Source organism: Myotis daubentonii, chromosome 12, assembly GCF_963259705.1.
Source record: "Myotis daubentonii chromosome 12, mMyoDau2.1, whole genome shotgun sequence".
NCBI classification, from domain to species: domain Eukaryota; kingdom Metazoa; phylum Chordata; class Mammalia; order Chiroptera; family Vespertilionidae; genus Myotis; species Myotis daubentonii.
Window position 1 is genome coordinate 30,902,169 of NC_081851.1, and position 9,142 is coordinate 30,911,310.

The window sequence follows — 9,142 nt, forward strand, 5'->3', positions numbered from 1 at the left end:
CCGGGTAGGGCTCAAAGTTTTTAATGGGAATTTGGAGCTGGATTGATAGAAAGACTGGTGACCACACAGTCCCACAGGATAGGATCCGGGGAGAAGCAAGACAAAAATATTAACCTTAGAGTATACTAGTATATAACTTCTTAAATAAATGTTATTCTAATTACATAAATATCATTTAGTGTTTTTCAAAGATAGTGACATTACACAAACAATCCAACTGTACTTTGGGCTGGTCCCTAAATGAAGGTAACTAACTGTACCTGCAATCCAGGAAAGATCTTAAAAAGGAGAAAGAGGGAAAAGATGGGGAGGTAAGAAAATGAAATATTTCTTAGTTCTCCTTTGTCCAGAGACACTGTGAAGCTAAATTTGCAATTTTCTTTCAAAAGGGAAAGCCCATGGCACTGAAGATGACGGTTTTCTCATGTAGCAAGTGGTTTATGTTTCAAAAGAAAAAAATCAAACCGCACACATGCCTTGAAATTTTAAAGAATAATCACATGTGGAAATTTAGAATTTTATAGCTAGAAGACACTCCATATATCATCTAATCCAAGTCACTTAAACATTTAATAAATAAGCTTTAGACAGCTGGAGGCTTATCTAGTCATACAACTAATTAGCTGAAAACCTGGAGGAAAAACACAGGTGTCCTGAGGTCTGATTCAGTGCTTTTTTAAAATTACTAGAGGCCTGCTGCACGAAATTCATGCATGGATAGGGTCCCTAGGCCTGGCTGGCGATCAGGGTTGATCAGGGCCTTCCGGCTGCCAGCCAGGGCCTTCCTTCATTCCGTGCCGCCCCCTGGTGGTCAGCACACGTCATAGCGAGCGATCAAACTCCCGGTATCCTGGTGGAACTCCTGAGGGGACACTTTGCATATTAGCCTTTTATATATATACATAATATAGCCCAATGCTCTTGACAGAGCAAGGATTTTAAAAAATCCTGTTGTATGAACTCAGATTAGGTTAATGTGTTTAAAAAATATATAGAACATATAACTGAAGAGAGGGATAAATGTAAATGCTGACATTTTTTTCCAAGGAGTTCTATATAGACCTCCTTATGCCATTTCTGCATAGTTGAGAAGGGAAATGGGGCATATTTTGTTAAATAACACCAGCAGGTATCAATACCTGAAGAAAACAATGAAGAGTAGTCATAAATTCTCAAGAATTGTGAGTTGCCCTCTCCTAGAACTAGCTGAGGGCAATTCATTCTTCCTGAGATATTTAAGGTACATTCCTACCTTCTTACTGAAAGATGAATTAATGATATTTAACAACTGCTTTGGGCCCTATGAATTTCCGATACACTTGGATGACTGGATTCTCACCAAACCCTTGTCTAAACACAATTAAAATCAGATGAGAACATCAGATTCTTTGGTCATTTATGGCGTCCTTGTCAGTTCTAGTAGGCTGTGAGAGAACTGACATGTCTCCATTAAGAGTTAATAGCTTTGTTGAGCATCTACCTATGAACCGGGAGGCTGTGGTTTGGTTCCCTGTCAGGGCACATGACCAGTTGAGGGCTAGATTCTCAGTAGGGGATGTGTAGGAGAAAGCTGAGCAATGATTCTCTCTCATCATTGATGTTTCTATCTCTCTCTCCCGCTCCCTTCCTCTCTGAAATCAATAAAAATATATATTTTTTAAAAAAGAGTTCATACCTTTAGTTGTGAAACACCAAGGCACTATAAAAAAAAAAAGATTGTGGATTTACTGCCAATATGGAATGAACAACATAAACCCAATTTACATAAAATGAATATATCAAAAGTGTCCTATTAATGTTTCTATAGCCCTTGTGATCTTATAAAATTAAATTACTTCTACCCCGACACAATGGCATGTCAGTCATTTAAAGTAGGAACACTGGAGCAAGTTAGGATGTTAGCTGATCTGGATCTCTAGCCCAATCGGGCTGTTTGCACAAGTGTTGTATTACTTGGCTCTCCCCAAAAGAAAAGTAAACAAAATAGCAATACACTGAAAGCTAGCAAGATACTGAAAAACCAATACCTGGTTTTACATAATGCTTCACAACCATGATCTAGTCTGAAAGACTGCTAACTGAAAAAAATACACATATGTATATACATATATGTGTCTATATAAACAACTGCAATATGGACTGTATCTGCATGGGAGCAAAAATATAGGAAACCCCTAATTAATCAGGCAGTTATAAATTTTCAGCTCAATAGATGAAACAAAAGTGAATTCATTTTATTCCATCCTTACTCCACCTCTCTGCTTGGACACACCTTAACCTGAGTTCACAATTCTTATTTCACTCCTGTTAATGCACATGGGACTCACAGCTGAAAAGTAACAGTCTCAGAGTTGTATACACAGGCAGCCTTTAAGCAAAGAGGCACAAAAGTCAGGTAAATTAAGCTTTATAAAGTCAGACTATCTCTTTGTGTCTTTTATAATGTGTTACAAGTAATAATCTCAAAGAGTTATAGAATGCGTATTTGTGGTCGGGTTAGAATTCACCTCCACAGTAAAATTCACATTTGAAAAAAAATAAAAATGTCCAAAAGTCAATTTTTTCAAAAATTACTGATGCTTTAATATGAAACTGACTAGAGGTAATATATTTGAAGATGTTTTATTTAGATCTGCTGAATCTTTAAGACATCAGAATATTGAGAAAAACCTTAAAATATAAAATAAAAATGCTACGGTCTGTGGTCTGTTAAACTGTTAGCCTATATATATATATATATATATATATATATATATATTCATATTCTAACTATGTATCTTAAGATAATAACCACAAAACCAATTTCTTATCTTATTAGAACTACAAAATAAAAAATATAAGAAAAGCATTAACCATGTTGGAGAAAGCAATGAAATTGTGTCTATCTATTGAAAATGGATTAAACATGAACACTATAAAAACTGACCTTTGTTACCTACAGGTAAAATGTTCTAAAAATCTCTTTTTACATATATAAAATAACTTAATTATATCACTTATAATGTTGGATATTAATTATATCACTATAATGTTGGATGAATTATTCATGGGTATATATTTCAAAAAAGTTAATGAACACTGACCAAACACAAAGTTTTATAAACAGTCTTAGCTAGTGAGCAACTGCCACCCCACACTGAGAAGATATTTAACTTGCTCAGACACAATGCCAGACAGATCCTCTATCCTTAGCCCACCTTCACCCCCAGTAAAACATTTTAAAGATCAGAACCCATTCGGAATTATTAATAATTTTGAACAGCCCCCCTCCCCCCAAGAAAAGGGCTTATGGTAATTAAGCAAAGTCAATAATAAAGTGAAAATAAAGTTCCAGAAGATACAATTACTCTAACAAACACTGGCTTCATATATACCAACATAAAATAATCCTGGTTATTATCTCCAAGAAAAGAGTCCAAAAATACTTTGCAAAATAGGAGAGAGCTGTGATAACTATATTATCATAATATTAAATAATTCCTGTTTAGAAAGGTCAGGTTTTCTTTAAGTTTAAAGAAAAGGACAAAAACAATACTCTGGGCCCACCCTGTGACACAGACCTTGGATTCCTCAGTGTCTTGGGATGGAGCTTCAGGTGAGGCAAAGAACTTACACAAACTCCCCTGGGTAGCTTAACACTATGATAAAATGGACCTCACACACAAGAAGTTGTTTTATCCCAATTGCTACTGTGATTACTCTGACTGCATATATCTAATACCTTTTAATGTACTCATCAGTATGTCCAAAATTCCAGGAACAGCCTTCCCAAACACACCAGGCTTCCTCCCGCTCTGCTTTTCCAGCTGTGGGACCGACCATGCATGAATTCTTCGCAGGAGTCTATGTCCAAGCTCAAGCGCTACTCCTGACTGGAATCTTTCCCTGGCTCCAGAAACATCTGTCCTCTTGGGAACGCCTCTAACACAAGGTCTTCATTTCTTTCCAGTACATCTACATCTATTGCAGTGATGGCGAACCTTTTGAGCTCGGCATGTCAGCATTTTGAAAAACCCTAACTTAACTCTGGTGCCGTGTCACATATAGAAATTTTTTGATATTTGCAACCATAGTAAAACAAAGACTTATATTTTTGATATTTATTTTATATATGTAAATGCCATTTAACAAAGAAAAATCAACCAAATCAATGAGTTCGTGTGTCACCTCTGACACGCGTGTCATAGGTTCGCCATCACTGATCTATTGTCTTGGACTGTTTTTTTTTTAATATATTTTATTGATTTTTTACAGAGAGGAAGGGAGAGAGATAGAGAGTTAGAAACATCGATGAGAGAGAAACATCGATCAGCTGCCTCCTGCACATCTCCTACTGGGGATGTGCCCGCAACCCAGGTACATGCCCTTGACCAGAATCGAACCTGGGACCTTTCAGTCCGCAAGCCGATGCTCTATCCACTGAGCCAAACCGGTTTCGGCATCTTGGACTGTTTTTAAACCATTTCTCCTCATTATAATTATGCTTACTTCACACATGCTTTGTACCTAGTACTGTGCTTAACACATTTAACCCTTAAAGCAATCCCATGAACCAGATTCCACCATAATTCCCATTTTGCAGATGAGGAAAAAGACTTAAATAGTATGCAAGGGCAGAACACTCTACTACTTAAGTAGCGCATGCACTCAAATCTAAAGCTCTCTCCAAAGATCTCCTTCTTTGCTACTGTGAAATATGACCTCATGCAAATGCCTGTTCTCAACTAGAGTGTAAGCTAAGGTCAAAGAGTGTCTTTTACTTCTTTTGAAAAACCTCATACCAGTAAGCACAAGGTTAGGAAGGTTTTAAGCGTTCTGAGGGAAGCACAGAGAATGTTCCAGAATATTTCCTATGGGGTGCACAAAATGTTCTGTTGGGCTTTATATGGACTATACATTCTTAAAGGTCCGGTAAACTAAAGGCAAAAGCCTGTAGAAATGAAATTTTTCAGAAGTTGGTCTTTATCTGAAAACTGGATTATAGTCAGAGTAGCAGGCTGCTTCTATAAGACATTAGCTGCTTGTCTATTTCATGTTTTATTAATTTTACTCCAGTCTTTCTCAAAATCTTGCTGTAAACAAGTATTCATTTCTTTTCTTTAATAACCTTGTAAATTTTGTTTTCAGTGAGTGAATGAATATTTACAAAGGAAAGAAATACAAGGTGCCTTTCTTTCCCTAGTAAGCACAGTATTTAAAAACTGAGCACACACCCACATCACTCTTTATAGCAAACTGCAATAAAAACAAGCAGGGCAGCCCTAGCCGGTTTGACTCAGTGGATAGAGTTTCAGCCTGCGGACTGAAGGGTCCCAGGTTCATTTCCAGTCAAGGGCACATGCCTGGGTTGTGTGCTCAACCCCCAGTAGGAAGCATGCAGGAGGCAGCCAATCAGTGATTCTCATCACTGATGTTTCAGTCTCTCTCTTCCTCTCCCTTCCTCTCTGAAATCAATAAAAATAAATATTTGTTAAATGAGCAGGGCTGCTTCCTTCCCATACAACATATATGAAGCCCCACAGAGAGAGAGAGAGAGCAGTAGAGTTACCAGGAGGGAAAAGTCATCTGAAAGTATATTAGGATGGTACTAACTTATGTATTCATATATAATCACCACCAAAGTTTTTACTAGCTTCATGGCATTCCAGGAAAAGGAACACCAACCCTTATCTACAACTGTGTTCATTATCAAATAAGGTAGCCATTCCAATGCACACAGGAGTGATTGCAATTCTGTATCAGAATGTTGGTAACACTCATAATTCAACTACACTTCAGCCACATCACTGCAGAGTCAGCCAAGCCATTAGTGGAATTGCATTCCTACCAAGGAGAGTTGGGGCCGGGGGTGGGTCCATCATTCCTAATATCGCACACTTCCTAAAAACTGTTTCAGTTGATTAACTATATCAGCTCTCATCCAATCAGCACTCCATCACTTTGAAAGGTAATTCTCCTCATCTCAACTCCGACTTCACATTCTCAGAAAATGCAAAAGTGCATATTGTACTACTGGCATATAATAATTTCGATGAAAAGAAAAAAAAATCAATAATTTGCTCCACAGAATAGTTTTTTTACTGGCAGCTTCACTGAATCCGCCATTAATTTCAGTCCCTCCCCACATACTCATTAAACATAAAACACAGCTGTTCTACAGATCTTAATATTTTCTGCTTTTGTTTGTTTTTTTAAAGGAGACTATAGATAGGGCAAAATACAGGCTTCTAAAGACTCCATTTTTGATTTGTACTTATACTGTTTGCTGGACCTTTCTGAAATGATGAGTACACTGAACATTCTGAGGCATGGCTGTCTCGCCACACATAAATAAACTTTGCAGCAGTAATGCTTGCAAAAAGGAAAACTGACAACTGACTATTAACCTATATAACAGAAGGGGTTGGAGTGTAGGCTAAAGAAAGCAAAGTAAAACATGTGAGTTGGTGAAAACAATGGGTGCCAAAGCAACTGAAATTTTAAATTGTTAATAATGATCCCAGAGGTCATTCAACTTTTCCATAAACTACGAAGGGAATCACACTGTATGCTTCTCTCCAAACATCTTCCCAAGTCCTGTCAGGTGGATGCGATGCGAGGCGGGTAAGGTCATCGGCTACAGGCTCTCATGCACCTAATGCTATCAAAGTGGTATATTGATAAGCCTGTGGACCATAACCTCATTACTCCAGAAACTGCCTGTCCATTGTCCTCTTTTAGAAGTTAACCCACAAGGAACAAAGTGCATTTCTTCCACCCTTCTTCTCCCCATCTCCCCAAAGCAAGCCACTTGAGTGGTTTGCGTGCCTATGAAAACATTGCATAAATAATAATGTGGTGCACACGCCTTAAAGTTTAGAGAGTTTGCGCCTTTGAAGTAGGCAGAGACAGGACTAAGGACACACAGGTTCAATCCCAAGCCAAATGTTAGGCGGGTGGTTTGAAAACATCCATCCAAATAGGCCCAGGGGAAAAGGACACAAGCCGCGTCCACTGCTACCACCCTTCTCTCCCCTCCCCTCTTTCTTGTTCTCTTCTTTCCTTGTGGCTTCTCACAGAGACCATCAAGGCAGGGAAGCCTGGATTTTCCATCAGTGAGACACATACACTGAGAACATGTAATTCCCAGGAGGAAAACAGAAACGGCGAGAGAGGGGTGTGGGGGGCTGCGGGCAACATGTCCAAGTGACAACCCTCCCCGCCCCCACTCTACTACAGCACAAATCCATAGATTCTTCCTCGAGCCTCTTGCCCTTTCAGTTCTTAGTACTCTTTCCAACTTGACCCTTTAATCCAAATAACGTCGGGACCTGCCAGGCATCCGCCGTGGAAGAGTATGTCTCTCAGCATATGTGCCCAGTTTTCTGGGAGCCCCTGAACCCGGACAGTTTAGCAGGCAAAGGATCTCCCGTCGGGAAGGGGTGAAGAAAGAGATGGAGACAAGAGGGAAAGGATGAGGAGCTGCGCTCTAGGGCGAGCGGCTGGAAGGAAGACAGGGAAGAAAGAAAGGGTGGGAAGGAAGTGAGGCCGGCAGAGAGGAAGAAAGGGATGAAAGGAAGGCTAGAAGGGAGAAAGGAGGGGAGAGGAGAGAGGGATGTTGGGAAGGATGCGGGCGGGAGGGTTGGAGAGCTGGGAGGGAGGGGAGGATGGAGAGGATGGGAGGGAGGGAGGTTGAGGGAGGGAGGGAGGCAGGCAAGGATGGAGGATGCTCTGCTCGGGACTCACCTCTGTGGGTCGGTGGGAGTTTCTCGCCTCCTCCTCTCTCTCGCCGCGGCGCCCAGCAGCTGGAGGGGTGATCACAGAAGCGCTGGAGAGGCGGCGGCGAGCGCAAGGGCAGCAGCTGCAGCAGCCGCCTCTGGCCGAGGTGCGGTGCCTCCTGCTCCGCCCGCCAGCCCGGGTCTCCGCCTCACTCGAGCCTGGAAGCGGAGCCGCTCCCCCCGCCCCCCTCCCGCTCCGCGTCCAGCCCCAGCGCGAGCGGCAGCGGCCCGGATCGCCGCTAGGGGAGGGAGTCAGTGCGCAGGCGCGGCCGCTCGCTGCCTGGCGCGCCCCCGCGGCCCCCGCGACTCCGCCGGGCTCCGGGCAGCACCGGGCGGGGTGGGGGCGGCGCGAGAGCGCCCGGCCTGGGAGCTCGGAGCGGGCTGGGCGGGGTCGCAGTTGGAGAAGCCCCCAGCTCCGCGCGGCAGGTGGGGGGAGGGGATGGTGGTGGAGGGCGCAGGTGCCGTGTCCATGACAACCGCGTTACCCTGCGGGCGGGGACGTGGAGCTGAGTTGCGGGAGGTTGGAGGACTGGGACAGAGAGCCAGTGCGAGAGACATCCAGGAGGGGAAAGGGGACTAGGATTGAATAGTAGGAATAAAGGTGAGCCGCAGAGGGCACAGACCGGTGGCAGGAGGAGGGCAGGGCCCCCCGTGCAGCGACAGTAGGGACTGACGCGGAAGGGAGGTTTGCTAGGACCTGGAGTCCCCAGGGGAGGGAGAGTGGACAGTAGAAGGAGCTAGGGGAGCACGGGAATGTTACAGCAAAGGGAGCATTGGCTCCTTTCACAAGCCTTTGTTGAGCACTTTCTCTGTGGAAGGCATTGTGATTATTTTATTGATTTCAGGAATATTCCTGAACCTCTCATTTGAGCCAGGAACTCTACTTAGGTATTTTGAGAAATGCAAAAACGTTTAATATCTCGTGTTTGTCCTAGAGGAGGTTACACTTTAGTTGGGGGAACTTACATAGAGATCGCAGGGAGTATTTGTGCTCTGCCCACTACACCAACTGAGGCTTGAATGTCACTTACAGAAGCGCTAGAACCCAAGAGGTGCACAGCTGAGTACAATCTGAAACATAAGTCACAGTGATATTTGTTCTGCTACAATGCCAGCTAACTTGTTTTAAAATCAAGAGAGGAAAATAAAGAAAAAAATCTGTGTCAGTTTGGTTTGACACAAGCGATGCTGTGTTCACAGCATGCTGCCTGTCTGGTCTCCTCGCCCACAGCAACTTCAATGTGTTTTTTTCATGCCGACATTGGTAGGCTCTATATCACTTCATACATACTTTTTTTTTCATTCCTTCTTCGTTGACTATATCCCTCTGGTTCCCAAGCTGGCATCTGCAATTGTTTGAAAATTATGTCAAAGCCGAGTGTCTT

At 42.5% G+C, this 9,142-nt stretch overlaps 1 protein-coding gene across 3 annotated transcripts in view; it reads right to left on the minus strand.

Annotated features, from left to right (window-relative positions):
- Positions 1–7,988, minus strand: part of CTNNA2 (catenin alpha 2) — a 1,136,278-nt gene extending 1,128,290 nt beyond the window's left edge. Inside the window, exon 1 of one of the 3 annotated variants that reach the window (XM_059659311.1) lies at positions 7,726–7,988. The gene's annotated coding sequence lies outside the window, so the exon portion shown is untranslated. The remainder of the gene's footprint in view (positions 1–7,725) is intronic. The other 2 variants (XM_059659308.1, XM_059659310.1) reach the window with 2 other exon arrangements.
- Positions 7,989–9,142: the final 1,154 nt, after the last annotated feature.